Source organism: Saccopteryx leptura, chromosome 2 (genome assembly GCF_036850995.1).
Source record: "Saccopteryx leptura isolate mSacLep1 chromosome 2, mSacLep1_pri_phased_curated, whole genome shotgun sequence".
Lineage (NCBI taxonomy): Eukaryota > Metazoa > Chordata > Mammalia > Chiroptera > Emballonuridae > Saccopteryx > Saccopteryx leptura.
The window spans coordinates 13,006,765-13,020,733 of NC_089504.1; the positions used below are offsets into that span (position 1 = coordinate 13,006,765).

General features: G+C 37.1%; 1 pseudogene; it reads right to left on the minus strand.

The window, feature by feature from the left end:
• Positions 1-640: 640 nt before the first annotated feature.
• Positions 641-1,997, minus strand: LOC136392916 (luc7-like protein 3 pseudogene; annotated as a pseudogene).
• Positions 1,998-13,969: the final 11,972 nt, after the last annotated feature.

The window sequence follows — 13,969 nt, forward strand, 5'->3', positions numbered from 1 at the left end:
CCAGCGGGAAAAAGGATTATTTTCAACTTTTTATTAGGTAGTGATTTTAAAGATATAGGAAAGATGTGAAAATTATATAAAGAATTCCCAGACAGATTTCACTCAGATTCCCCAGCGGTTCAATTAATATTTAACTGTGTATATCTTCTGTGTGAGTATATGTATGCATGTGTTTATTTATATTTTAGGCTTAGATTTTCTGCATATGCGCCATAGTGCATATTATTAGATATGATATTAACTTTTCTAATAACTAGTGTTTTTATCCTTGATCAGTTTCCTAAAGTCATGTTTACATGGTTCTCTACTGTAAAGTTATTATGTTTTATTTTTTTAATTCTTAGTTTTATTTTTCACATGAATACTGATATTTAATCCCGTTTTCAAAGTCCAAGAATGAAAACTTGCAATTAAATACTGAGGAAGCCACATGTTTAGGTAATATTTCTTAAAAAGTCTTAAAAAAGAATATATGGTTCATGACCTAAGTTTTCAGAGGCATATATGACATGAACACGTGTTCTGAAATCTGGTAGGTCACATCAGTCCTGAACTGATTTTTAATAAAACAAACAAACAACTGCGCGTTACACATTTTCCATGCCACTATAGCTTTCTTCCACCTCATTCTAATGTCGGTCTTCACTTTATGCCATTTTCAGTTTTCTTCCAAAAATCTTCCAGCAATAGTCCTCTGTCTGATCTGAGGTCTTATCAGATCAGTTTTAATTGGACTGAGTGTCACCTTCACATTTAATGTCTTCACTGGTCCCATTGTCCTCATTTTTCGAATCACTTTCCTTTGATTCAGTGTTTGTGTCTTCACTGTTTTTCTTGACTACTCGACTTCAACACTACTTTTTTTTTTATCATCAGATCCCCTCTTTTCTTTCTCCTTGGATTTTCTATCTTGTTCTCTGTCCCGACTTTTGCACCTGTGCTTATACGACTTCCAATCCCAGCTTTTTGATCTTCTGTGATCCCCACTACGAGATCTATGCTTTCTTTCTGATCTATCATGGCCTCTGCTTCTTCAGCGATCTCTACTTCTGCTTCGCCTTCGTTCTCTGCTTCGCAGTCATTTGTGATCCCGAGAACTGCTGCATCCGCAGTAGAAGTCCGGCTTGAGAAGTCGTGAATGACATCTCTTTTTCTCTCCCTGTCCTGAGCCTTTCCTCTTTCTTCCTCTTCCCTTCCTCTTTTCCTTTCTCTTCCCTTTTTCTATCCTGCTCTTTTTCTCTTTCCTCTCGTTCTTGCTTCTCCTTTTTCAAACTCTCATCATGCTCAGATTCTTTGGGTATTTTCCTTAATATTTCTTTTCATTCTTCTACAGTAGTTTTAATTTTAGCATAGCCCATGTGCTGTTTTCCCTTTCAGTGGTCATCTACCTGGGACTGGGCATCTCCTACTATCAAAAAAGCTCCACACACTTCACAAACTTCCATTTATTTTTCTTGGGCAGCAAAACGTTCAATTGTCAACGTTTTGGACCTAAGCAATTCTCTCTTCTTTTAACTGTTCAACTAATTTCATCATTCCCTGGGCTGCTTCTACATTTCCTTCAGATCTGTTGCAGGAGTGCATCAATTTTATCTGTTAGAACCTGAATTTTTTCTTAATTTTTGTCTGTCGGGCTAGCTGCCCCAGGGGTCTGCTGGTTTTGAGACAATGCCAAAGAGCATGGCCTTGTCTAATTCTTCCTTCTACTTCTGCAAGGAAGCTCTGTGTGTACCGCAGAAAGTCACTCTCACAGCCAACGTTCATGAAACGAGAACTCTTCTCATATCATACTGTTTTCATGGACTTACATCATGAATTTTTTCACATGGACCAAGATCTGAACGAGTGTTTGTGAACAATATCACAGGACAAAAGATACAGAGAAAATAATTACAAACGTTCACGTGGTCCCTTCACACGTCGCGGCGCCTCTCATTCCGGACGAGGTTTCAGTCCCGGCCCATTAACTCATCCAGCCATTGGGCGACTGTAATCATGGTGCTTCCTTCCTGCAGCTGCTCCCACCAGCCCTCGTCCCCGCTGAAGAAAATGCAGGTGACATCGTCGTCAACCGCTTCGGTTGCCTAGCTTGCAGAAATAGCCTCCTACAGAAAAAGCAAGTTACCATTGTTTAAATACTATATGATCCCACTCACCAGTGAAATCTAACAAACACAATACACTGATGGACAAAGTAAAAACAAAGGCATGAACACGTGGACCAGATACACAGTTGTCAGAGGGAAGGGGTGAGGGGACGGGATGAAGGGAATTAGCTAAGAAAACATATACACATAACACGTGGATACAGACAACAGGGTGGCCATAGCCGGAGGGAAAGGGGTGAGAAGGTGGGGAGAGAAGTGTAGAGTGGGAGGAACAGAGGCAGATAGAGACTTCCATGGGTCCAGGGGTGCACAAAGTTTGTGTAGTAGGGCTGACATTGAGTTGGCACTTGAATCGTTTATGGTTTGGCAAACCATGTTATCCCAATTAATTTAATATAAATTTTTAAAAAGTTACTTACTGTTTTGGCCCTGGCTGGTTGGCCCAGTGGTAGAGCACCCACCCAGTATGTAGAGTCCTGGGTTCTATTCCCGACCAGGGTACACAGGAGAAGCACCCATCTGCTTCTCCACCTTACCCCCTCTACTTTCTCTCTATCTCTCTCTTCCCCTCCCACAGCCAAGGAGCAAAGTTGGCCTGGGCATTAAGGATGGCTCCGTGGCCTCCGCCTCAGGTGCTACAATAGCTTTGGTAGCAATGAAGCAACACCCCAGATAGGCAGAGCATCGCTCCCTAGTGAGCTTGCCAGGTAGATCCCAGTCAAGTGCATGTGGGAGTCTGTCTCTCTGCCTCCCCACTTCTCACTTCAGAAAAAAAAGTTACTGTTTTAACCATGTAATTTAGAGGTATCATTTGAGTAGATATGTTAAAAATAGATAAACATAACTATTTTCTTATTTTAATTTCATCCACTATATTTAACACCCATTGGTGATTCTTATATGATGAAATTAGTGCAAATGTGGTGGCCAAGTGGTGATATTCCTAATTCTATGATGTCTTCTATGTTTATTAATTGTATTCTTGTCTAAGAAGGAACTTACCCTTACTCTCCACTCCTTCATTTGTTTGTTTCTTTGTTTGTTTGTTTGTTTGTTTATATCATTACAGACTTATAGATTGTTTTACTCTCTGAGTTATAATCCATTACTGTTGTTATTCATTTTGAAGCTTTAGTGTGTTCATTACTTACAAGGATAGTAAATAATCTCACAGAAGACAACTGGGAAATATATAGAAGAAAACACAAAAAGTAAAAACAAGAAGGTAGGACACTAAAGGGATGTTTACCCATAGGAGGTGGGTCAAGACTGGGACAGAAAGAATGGGGGATGGGATCAGCATAAATGCTGACATAGAATATATTTTTTTTTATCTATAATATTTATACTTTTTTAAATCCATGAGTTCAAGATTATCTCTCCATTTCTACTTTGGCAAGAGAGAGTTCTTTCCAGCCTCTCCTTCTCCATGTGCACAGCACCTTCCCTGAGGGAGGACTCAATTCTTTTCCTCTGTGTTTACTAATTTGCTGAATCTTTGGACACATGGTGAACTGTTTCAGAATTTTGAAACCATACACTGTTAATGACACATTACAGCTTGAAACTTTCTTCTTGGTTTTTTTTTTAAATTGTGATTGTATGTTGACGTGATTCTGGGTTCAAGAATTACTTAAGTTACTTATTTTATTTTCCCCTTTAGTTTTATTATGGTAGTAATTTGAATATAGTTAGGTTCATTTGTTTAGTTTTATTCTGTCTTGCTCTCTTCACCACCTCTTCTGTTTATTTTTTAGTGGCAAGAAAAAAAACATAGTCAAAGCTGTACAAATACTCATACTGATCTTTTGATTCTTCTGCCCCACATCCTGTAGGTAAACAAGGTCATTAGTTTCTATTTATTCTTTACGGTGGCTCTGGGTGCTGAAATAGGCAGATATATTATATGTACATCGTATTCTCTTTCATTTTTACATAAAAAGCATGCTGTAGGTGCTCCCTTCTATGTTGCTTTTTTCACCATTTAACAATAATATATCCTGATATTTCTCCAGATTGTTTCATAGATATCTTGGTTCTTATTTTTTTTTAATATTTTTTAAAATATTTTATTTATTGATTTTTCGAGAGAGAGGAGTGAGAGAGAGAGAGAGAGAGAGAGAGAGAGAGAGAAGAGGGAGGAGCAAGAAGCATCAACTCCCATATGTGCCTTGACCAGGCAAGCCCAAGGTTTCAAACCGGCGACCTCAGTGTTCCAGGTCGACGCTTTATCCCACTGCGCCACCACAGGTCAGGTGGTTCTTATTTTTTTACATCTGAGAAATACTTTAATGTGTTCATGTTCTACAGTGTGCTCTTTAGGGGTTGTAAATGAGACAGTGGTGATGAATCTCCTTAATGTCAATGAATTCTAGACATTAAAAGGCTAAAATGGTAAATTTTATGTTTTAAATATTAAAATGCAATTTAAATAATTAAGAAGACAGTAAAAAGCAGAGCACAGAAAAGTGTTATAAAATATAATAATGATGAATGATTATTAGATTAAAGAGAAGGGATGGAGTACCAAAGTAGGTATTTAATAAATCAGAGAAAGGGAAGAGAATAAATGTGAAACAGATATACCAAATAAATAACATAGAAATATCGAGAATATAAATTCAAATATATTATGATTACTTTAGATGTCTGTAGATAAAATTTTCCATAAATATGCTAATGGTTGCTCTACATAAAAACAATAAAATCCAACTTTACACTATTAACAATGGACACCTCACAGAGATAAGCTCATAAAAGAGATTAAAGTGGCAGGATAGAAATACCATGTAAACATTAACCTCAAGAAAGCTGCAACATTACTTTTGATACTATTATAGTATTTCTATCTCTCTATCTGTATCTGTATATGTATCTATATCTATAAATATAGCTATAAAATAATATACTAACATCTGAAGTTGGGGAGGTGTTACCTATGACCCATTGGTACAGATATCTTCTAGTTAAAAATGAAGTGGTTTATTGTTATATACATTTATAAAAATCTCTCTCTTTTTTAAAAATCTTACTTTGTAGTTCTCGCCTATTTCTATATTGTAATTATTCTTACCATGGTTAATTACAAGTCTACCAACATGATGTCTTTAAATGTGAGTTGGGTAGAATTACTACAAATCAATTTAAAGCCAGTGTAAACCAGAATAAGGAATGGATTTTTAAAAAAGCAGATTTCTATATTAATTTTTAAATTTTATTTAGAAAATTAACTTTAACAGGGTGAAATTGATCAGTAAGAGTACATAGGTTTTAGGTAAACATTTCTATAGCTTTTGAACTGATGATTGTGTTGTATTCCCATCACCCAACATCAAATCTTTTTCCGTCACCTTATATTTGTTCATCTTTACACCCTTCCCTCGCCCCCACCACTACATCCCCTCCCCACTGGTAATAACTTTAATTTTATCTATGTCCATGAGTCTCAGTTTTATATCTCACCTATGTGTGAAATAATACAGTTCTTAGCTTTTTCTGATTTACTTATTTCACTCAATATAATGTTCTTAAAGTTTATCCATATTGTCAGAAGTGTCACTATATAGTCGTTGCTTATGGCTGAGTAGTATTTCATTGTATATATGTGCCACATTTTCTTTATTCAATTCTCCATCAAAGGCCACTTTGGGCCCTGGCCGGTTGGCTCAGCGGTAGAGCGTCGGCCTAGCGTGCGGAGGACCCGGGTTTGATTCCCGGCCAGGGCACACAGGAGAAGCGCCCATTTGCTTCTCCACCCCTCCGCCGTGCCTTCCTCTCTCTCTCTTCCCCTCCCGCAGCCAAGGCTCCATTGGAGCAAAGATGGCCCGGGCGCTGGGGATGGCTCTGTGACCTCTGCCTCAGGCGCTAGAGTGGCTCTGGTCACAACATGGCGATGCCCAGGATGGGCAGAGCATCGCCCCTTGGTGGGCAGAGCGTCGCCCCTTGGTGGGCGTGCTGGGTGGATCCCGGTTGGGCACATGCGGGAGTCTGTCTGACTGTCTCTCCCTGTTTCCAGTTTCAGAAAAATGCAAAAAAAAAAAAATGGCCACTTTGGTTGTTTCCATGTCTTGACCACTGTGAAAATGCTGCAATGAACATGGGGTGCATGTGTCTTTATGTTCCAATGTTTTTGAGTGTTGGGGGTAGATACCCAGTAGAGGGATTTCTGGATCATATGGTAGTTCTATTCTTAATTTTTTGAGGAATCACATACTTTCTTCCATAATGGTTGTACTAATTTTTATTCCCACCATCAGTGGATGAGGATTCTTATTTCTCCACAGCCTCTCCAACACTTGTTATTACCTGTCTTGATGATAACAGCCAATCTAACAGGTGTGAAGTGGTATCTCATTGTAGTTTTGATTTCATTTCTCTAGTAGCTAATGAAGATGAGCATCTTTTTAAAAAAATAATTTTATTTAAACAATTAATTTTAACAGGGTGACATTGGTCAACTAGAGCACATGATTTAGAGAAAACATCTCCAGATCATTTCCACATTTGATTAAGTGGTATATCCATCACTCAAAGTCAAATCATCATCCTCCTTTACCCATTATTTGGTTTTCTTTATGCCCTCCTATCCCATCATCCCCTCCCTCTCTTCCCTTCCCCTCCCCCTGGTAACCAATGCACTCTTATCTATGTCCATGAGTCTCAATTTTGTGTCCCACCTATTTACGGAATTAAGCAGTTCCTAGTTTCTTTCTGATTTACTTATTTCACTCAGTATAATGTTATCAAGGTCCATCCACGTTACTGTAAATGATCCTATGTCATCATTTCTTTTGGCTGAGTAGTATTCTATAGTCTGTATGTACCACATCTTCTTTATCCAATCTTCTATTGAAGAACTTTTTGGTTGTTTCCATGTCTTGGCCACCATGAACAATGCTGCAATCAACATGGGGCTGCATGTTTCTACGTACCAGTAATTTTGAGTTTGGGGGGTATATACCCAGTAGAGGGATTGCTGGGTCATATGGTAGTTCTATTCTTAATTTTTAGAGGAACCACCATACTTTCTTTCATAATGGTTGTACTACTTACATTCCCACCAACAGTGAATGAGGGTTCCTTTTTCTCCACAGCCTCTCTAACACTTGTTATTACCTGACTTGTTGATAATAGCTAATCTAACATGTGTGAGGTGATATCTCATTGTAGTTTTGATTTGCATTTCTCTAATAGCTAGTGAAGATGAGCATTTTTTCATATATCTATTAGACATTCATATTTCTTCTTGGGAGAAGTGTCTGTTTGTGTCCTCTTCCCTTTTTTTTTTTTATTGGATTGTTTGTTGTTGAGTTTTGTGAGTTCTTTATATATTTTGGATATTAGCCCCTTATCTGAGCTGTTGTTCAAAAATATCATCTCCCATGTAGTTGGACATCTGTTTGTTCTGCTGTCTGTTTCTTTTGCTGTGCAAAAGCTTCTTAGTCTGATGTGGTCCCATTCATTTATCTTTGCCTTTATTTCCCTTGCCTTTTGAGTCAAATTCATAAAATGTTCTCTACAGCCAAGGTCCATGAGTTTAGTACCTATGTTTCCTTCTATGTACTTTATTGTTTCAGATTTTATATTTAGGTGTTTAATCCATTTAGAATTAATTTTTGTACAAGGAGACAAACCGTAATTGAGTTTCATTCTTTTGCACTTGGTTTTCCAATTTTCACAGCACCATTTATTAAAGAGTCTTTCTTTTCTCCATTGTGGGTTTTTGGCTCCTTTATCAAAGATGATTTGTCCATATATATGTAGTTTTATTTCTGGGCTCTCTATTCTGTTCCATTGGTCTGAGTGTCTATTTTTCTGCTAATACCATGCTGTTTTGATTATCGTGGTTCTGTAGTATAATTATAGTATTACTTTGGTTATTCGGGATTTTCTATGGTCCCATATAAACCTGATGATTTTTTGTTCCATTTCTTTAAAAAGTGACATTGGATTTTTGATTGGAATTGCATTAAATTTGTTTATTACTTTGGATAATATGGTCATTTGAACTGTATTTATTCTTTCTATCAAGGAACAAGAAGTATTTTTCCATTTTATTGTGTCTTTTTCAATTTCCTTTAACAGTACTTTGTAGTTTTCTGCCAGGGTCCAGCCCCGGGGGGGGATCCAGGGGTCCCACAGGAGGAGACGGCGTCGGCGAAAATCGAGTGAGAGAGCCGAATTCTTTTCTTTCTCTTTATTCTCTGGTTAGCATTTACTGCCAGGCATCTCTGCCAAATGCTAGTATAGCTCCCTTTTTATACACACACACTGAGTTACAATTACATGGTGTTAATCATTGCTTCTGTTTCACTATGTTTACATGTTTCCAGATAACAGTTAATTTATATCTATAAATCACAAACCAGGTAGCAAATCATTCAAAATACAAAATAACTTGAATAGTGATAACAACATCGGTAAAAGCTTTTAAGGTATTAGTACTAATAGTTAACTAACTTTACTGCTGTTGTGAGTTAAGGGGCAGAGAGAGATTAGCAGACGAAATCATTAAGGACTAACAATGGACCACCGCTTGCTTAGGTAAATGGCTTTGAGTTTATGCAGTGTCCTACTTTTTCTCACAAGATTCTAAAAGGCTTGCCTATAAAGAAATTGACATAACATTAAGAGTAGCTTTCACCCAAAGATATACAGAGTGTACTTGCAAGATAGCCTAGTAGCAACATAAGACATTAACTGTTATTACTTCTATGGATTCCCCTACATTTTTCTCATTATCAAAAAATCTTAGAAAGCATATAAATCTCATGAGAACATCTCATTGAGAAAGCCTAGCAATTGCCTTTAGTCAAAAGACAATTCTCTTAGTAAAACATTCTTTTCTTGCCAACTGCGCTCTCATCCTAGGCCACACAATGGGCCATTCTACTATACCTTACCTAAGATACTATTGTCTAGTCAAATATTACTTATTTATTATATTTAAACACTAGTTAAGTTCTAACTCTATTCTTCTCAGAGTGTACCACTATCTGCAGATCAAATAAGCAAGAAGAAAGGAATGTTTCTCTACTCTATCACATGAAAAGGCTAGGGAGGAAAAATGTTGAATTAAGTGAAGGCCAAAAGGTGCTCTGTGCACAGCCATTGCCTCCTACCCATTCACAAGTCACAATCTGTTCTTTCTAACATGATTAAGAAGAAATTCTCCTACAAACTTAGCCCTTTATGAGGGATATCATAGCCAGCTTCTTATGTTTACGAGCCCAGTTCAAGGGGCTTACAGGCTTCTCTGTGGAACTCACACCCTCTGTCTCATTTCCAAAGAAATTACTACCAATCTACAGGGAAAGCACGGTACTATTATCCCTGTGCCATAAATAATAGCACACACCAGAAAAGGGGGGATATAAGGCCAGATTAATTCAAAAAGTCAAAGGGGGAAGTATCATTGTGTCTCTCTTTTGGGTGACTTCGTCAACCCGCAGCCATTGGTCTTCTCTGCTGTGACTTTGTCAATCAGCAGTTTTTGATCTTCTTCTGCTGTGACCTTGTCAGCCAGCAGTTGTGGGTCTTCTCCTGCTGTGACCTTGTCAGCCAGCAGTTGTGGGTCTTCTCCTGCTGTGACCTTGTCAGCCAGCAGTTGTTGATCGGCTCCCAACAGTTTTCATTATATAGGTCCTTTACATTCTTTGTTACGTTTATCCCTAGGTATTTTATTTTGTTGTTGTTGTTGGAATCATAAAAGAGATTATTTTTTGAGTTAATTGTTTGAATTTTTATTGTTGGAATATAAGAAAGCAATTGGCTTCTGTATGTTAATTTTGAATCCTACAACCTTACTGTATTGGTTTATTGTTTTTAACAGTCTTTTTGTGGAGTCTTTGGGGTATTTTATATACAGGATTATATCATCTTCAAAAAGTGAAACCTTTACTTCTTCTTTCTCAATATGAATGCCTTTTATTTCTTTCTCTTGTCTGATTGCTCTGGCTAGAACTTCTAGCACCACGTTAAATAAGAGTGGGGAGAGTGGACAACCCTGTCTTGTTCCTGATTTAACAGAAAAAGTTTTCAGTTTTTTGCCATTTAATATGATTTTAGCTGATGGTTTGTCATAAATGGCCTTTATAATGTTGAGATATTTTTGTTCTATACCCATTTTTAAGTGTTTTAAACATAAAATGATGTTGTATTTTATCAAATGCCTTTTCTTCATCTATTGATAGTATCATATGGTTTTTGTTCTTTGTTTTGAAGATATGATGTATTACATTAATTATTTGACATATGTTGAACCATCCTTGTGATTCTGGGATGAATCCCACTTGATCATGATGAGTTATTTTTTTAATGTGTTGTTATATTCAATTTGCTAGTATTTTGTTTAGGATTGTTGCATCTGTATTCATTAGAGATATTGGTCTGTACTTTTCTTTGTGTTGTCCTTGCCAGGTTTTGGTATGAGGGTTATGTTGGCCTCATTAAATGTGTTTGAAAGTATTGCTTTTTCTTCATTTTTTTTGAAAACTTTGGGTAGGATTGGAACCAAAACTTCTTTGAATGTTTGATAGAATTCATTAGTATAGTCGACCTTCCCTGGACTTTTGTTTTTGGGGAGGTTTTTGATAGTTGTTTCTATTTCCTTTCTGCTTATGGTTCTGTTTAGGCTTTCTGCTTCTTCATGACTCAGTTTAGGAAGATTGTATTGTTCTAGGAATTTATCTATTTCTTCTAGATTGTTAAATTTGGTGGCATATAGTTTTTCATATTATTCTAGGATAATTCTTTGTACATCTATGATATCTATGGTAATTTCTCCTCTTTCATTTTGGATTTTGTTTATATGAGTCCTTTCTCTTTTTTCCTTAGTGAGTCTTGTCAAGGGTTTGTCAATTTTGTTGATCTTTTCAAAGAACTAGCTCCTTGTTTTATTGATTCTTTCTATTGTTTTTCTGCTCTTTATTTAATTTTTTTCCGCTCTAATTTTTATTATTTCCTTTCTTCTGCTGATTTTGGGTTGCCTTTTTTCTTTTTTTTTTTTAGTTCTTTAAAATGTGATGTTCAGTTATTTACTTGGCTTCTCTCTTGTCTTTTTATATAAGCCTGTAATGATATGAACTTCCCTCCTCTTACTGCTTTTGCTGCATCCCAGAGATTTTGATATGACTTGTCATTTTCATTTGTCTGTATATATCTTTTGATCTCTGCTTTTATTTCTTCTTGACCTAGTCGTTTTTTAGAAGTATGTTGTTTAATTTCCACATTTTTGTGGGTTTTTTTGCTTCTTTTTTACAGTTGAATTCTAGTTTCAAAGCTTTATGGTCAGAGAATATGCTTGGTATAATTTCAATCTTTCTGAATTTGTTGATGTTAGTTTTGTGTCCCAACATATGGTCAATTCTTGAGAATGTTCCATGCACACTGGAGAATAATGTATACTCTGATGTTTTGGTATGAAATGTCTCGTAAATGTCTATCATATCCAATTATTGTAGTGTTTTGTTCAAGGCCAATATTTATTTAATAGTTTTCTTTTTGGATGAATAATCTAGAGCTGTCAGCATTGTATGAGATATTCAAGTATGATTGTATTTTTGTCAGTTTTTATTTTTAGATCAGTTAGTAGATGTCTTATATACTTTGGTGCTCCCTGGTTTGGTGCATATATATTAAGAAGTGTTATATCTTCTTGATTCAATGTCCCTTTTATCATTATGAAATGATCATCTTTGTCTCTGATTACTTTTCTTGTCTTGTAGTCAGCATTGTTAGATATGAGTGTTACTACACCTGCTTTTCTTTGAGTATTATTTGCTTGGAGAATCACTTTCTAGCCTTTCACTTTGAGTTTATTTTATCCTTGTGGCTTAGGTCTGTTTCTTGTAGGCAGCATACAGTTGGGTTTTCTTTTTTGATCCATTCTGCTACTCTGTGTCTTTTTATTGGTTCAATCCATTTACATTTAAAGTAATTATTGCCACTTGAAGGTTTCCTATTGCCATTTTATATAATGCTTTCTAATAGCTGTATGTCTTGTTTGGTTTTTCTCTTTTGTTTTTCTGTCATTTGTTTTAATTGGTTGTATTCCATATTTTTTTCCTCTGTTTCTTCTTTTATTTTAGTGGTAGAGACAGAGAGAATCAGAGAGAGAGATAGATAGTGACAGACAGATGGGAAGGGAGAGAGATAAGAAACATCAATTCTTCGTTGCAATTCCTTAGTTGTTCATTGATTGATTTCTCATATGTGCCTTGACCAGGGGCTACAGCAAACTGAGTAACTCCTTGCTCAAGTCAGTGACCTTGGGCTCAAGCTGGTGAGCCTTTCTCAAACTAGATGAGCCTGCACTCAAGCTGACGACCTTGGGGTCTCGAACCTGGGTCCTCCACATCCTAGTTCAATGCTCTATCCACTGCGCCACTGCTTGGTCAGGCTGTTTCTTCTTCTTCTTTTTTTTTTTTGTATTTTTCCAAAGCTGGAAATGGGGGGAGACAGTCAGACAGACTCCTGCATGCACCCGACCGGGATCCACCCGGCATGCCCACCAGGGGGCGACACTCTGCCCACCAGGGGGAAATGCTCTGCCCCTCCGGGGCATCACTCTGTTGCGACCAGAGCCACTATAGCACCTGGGGCAGAGGCAAAGGAGCTATCCCCAGTGCCCGGGCCATCTTTGCTCCAATGGAGCCTCGCTGCAGGAGGGGAAGAGAGAGACAGAGAGGAAGGAGAGGGGGAGGGGTGGAGAAGCAGATGGGCGCTTCTCCTGTGTGCCCTGGCCGGGAATCAAACCCGGGACCTCTTGCACACCAGGCCGATGCTCTACCACTGAGCCAACCAGCCAGGGCCTGTTTCTTCTTTTTTTAAGCCATGTGTTTCAGTAGTGGTATTTTCAAGGGTGTTTACCATTAGGTAATTAAAAGAATATATATCATATTCATTGTAGTCCATTATCTCATGAGTGCTTCTGCACTCTTTTCTCTGTTACTGCTAATTTTTGTCTTCTACCCTTTTTTGTTTTGGTTGTTACAGATTATTCTTGTTTTTGTTGTGCTCTTGTTAAAGCTTTTACTTGTAATTTTGTTTTGTTTTGTTCTTTGTGTCTGGTTGGATAACCTCCTTTAGTATTTCCTGAAGTGAGGATTTTCTCGTGATAAAATCTCTCATCTTCTCTATATCTGTGAATGTTTTTATTTCTCCTTCATATTTGAAGGAAAGCTTTGATGAATATAGTATTCTTGGTTGGAAGTTCCTCTCTTTCAGTACTTTAAATATTGGGGTCTACTCTCTTCTGACTTGCAGAGTTTCTGCTGAGAAATCTGATGATAACCTAATGGGCCTTCCTTTATATGTTGTAGTCTTCTTTTCCCTGGCTGCCTTGAGGATTTTTTCTTTGTCATCGATTTGTGATAATTTCATTACAATGTGCCTTGGAGTAGGTCTGTTTGGGTTAAGGTAACTCGGTGTTCTGTTTACTTTTTGGATTAGAGGCTCTAATTCTTTCCACATGCTTGGGAAATTCTCATCGATCATTATGTTTGAATATGTTCTCCATTCCTTTTTCTCTCTCTTCTACTTCTAATATACCCATTATTCTTATATTGCTCTTTCTGATGGAGTCAGACAATTCCTATAGAGCTTTCTCATTTTTATAAATTTGTGAGTCTCTCTCTTTTTCTCTCTGTAGTATCTCTAATTGCCTGTCTTTTATGTCACTAATTCTTTCTTCTATCTGGCCTGTTCTATTAGCTAAGCTTGTCACCTCATTTTTCAATTCATGTATTGAGTTTTTCATCTGTGTTTGATTCCTTTCTATAGTTTCAATTTTCTTGATGAAGTATTTTTTTTGTTCATTAAATTGTTTTTTGAGCTCATTAGATTGCCTTTTATAGCTTTCC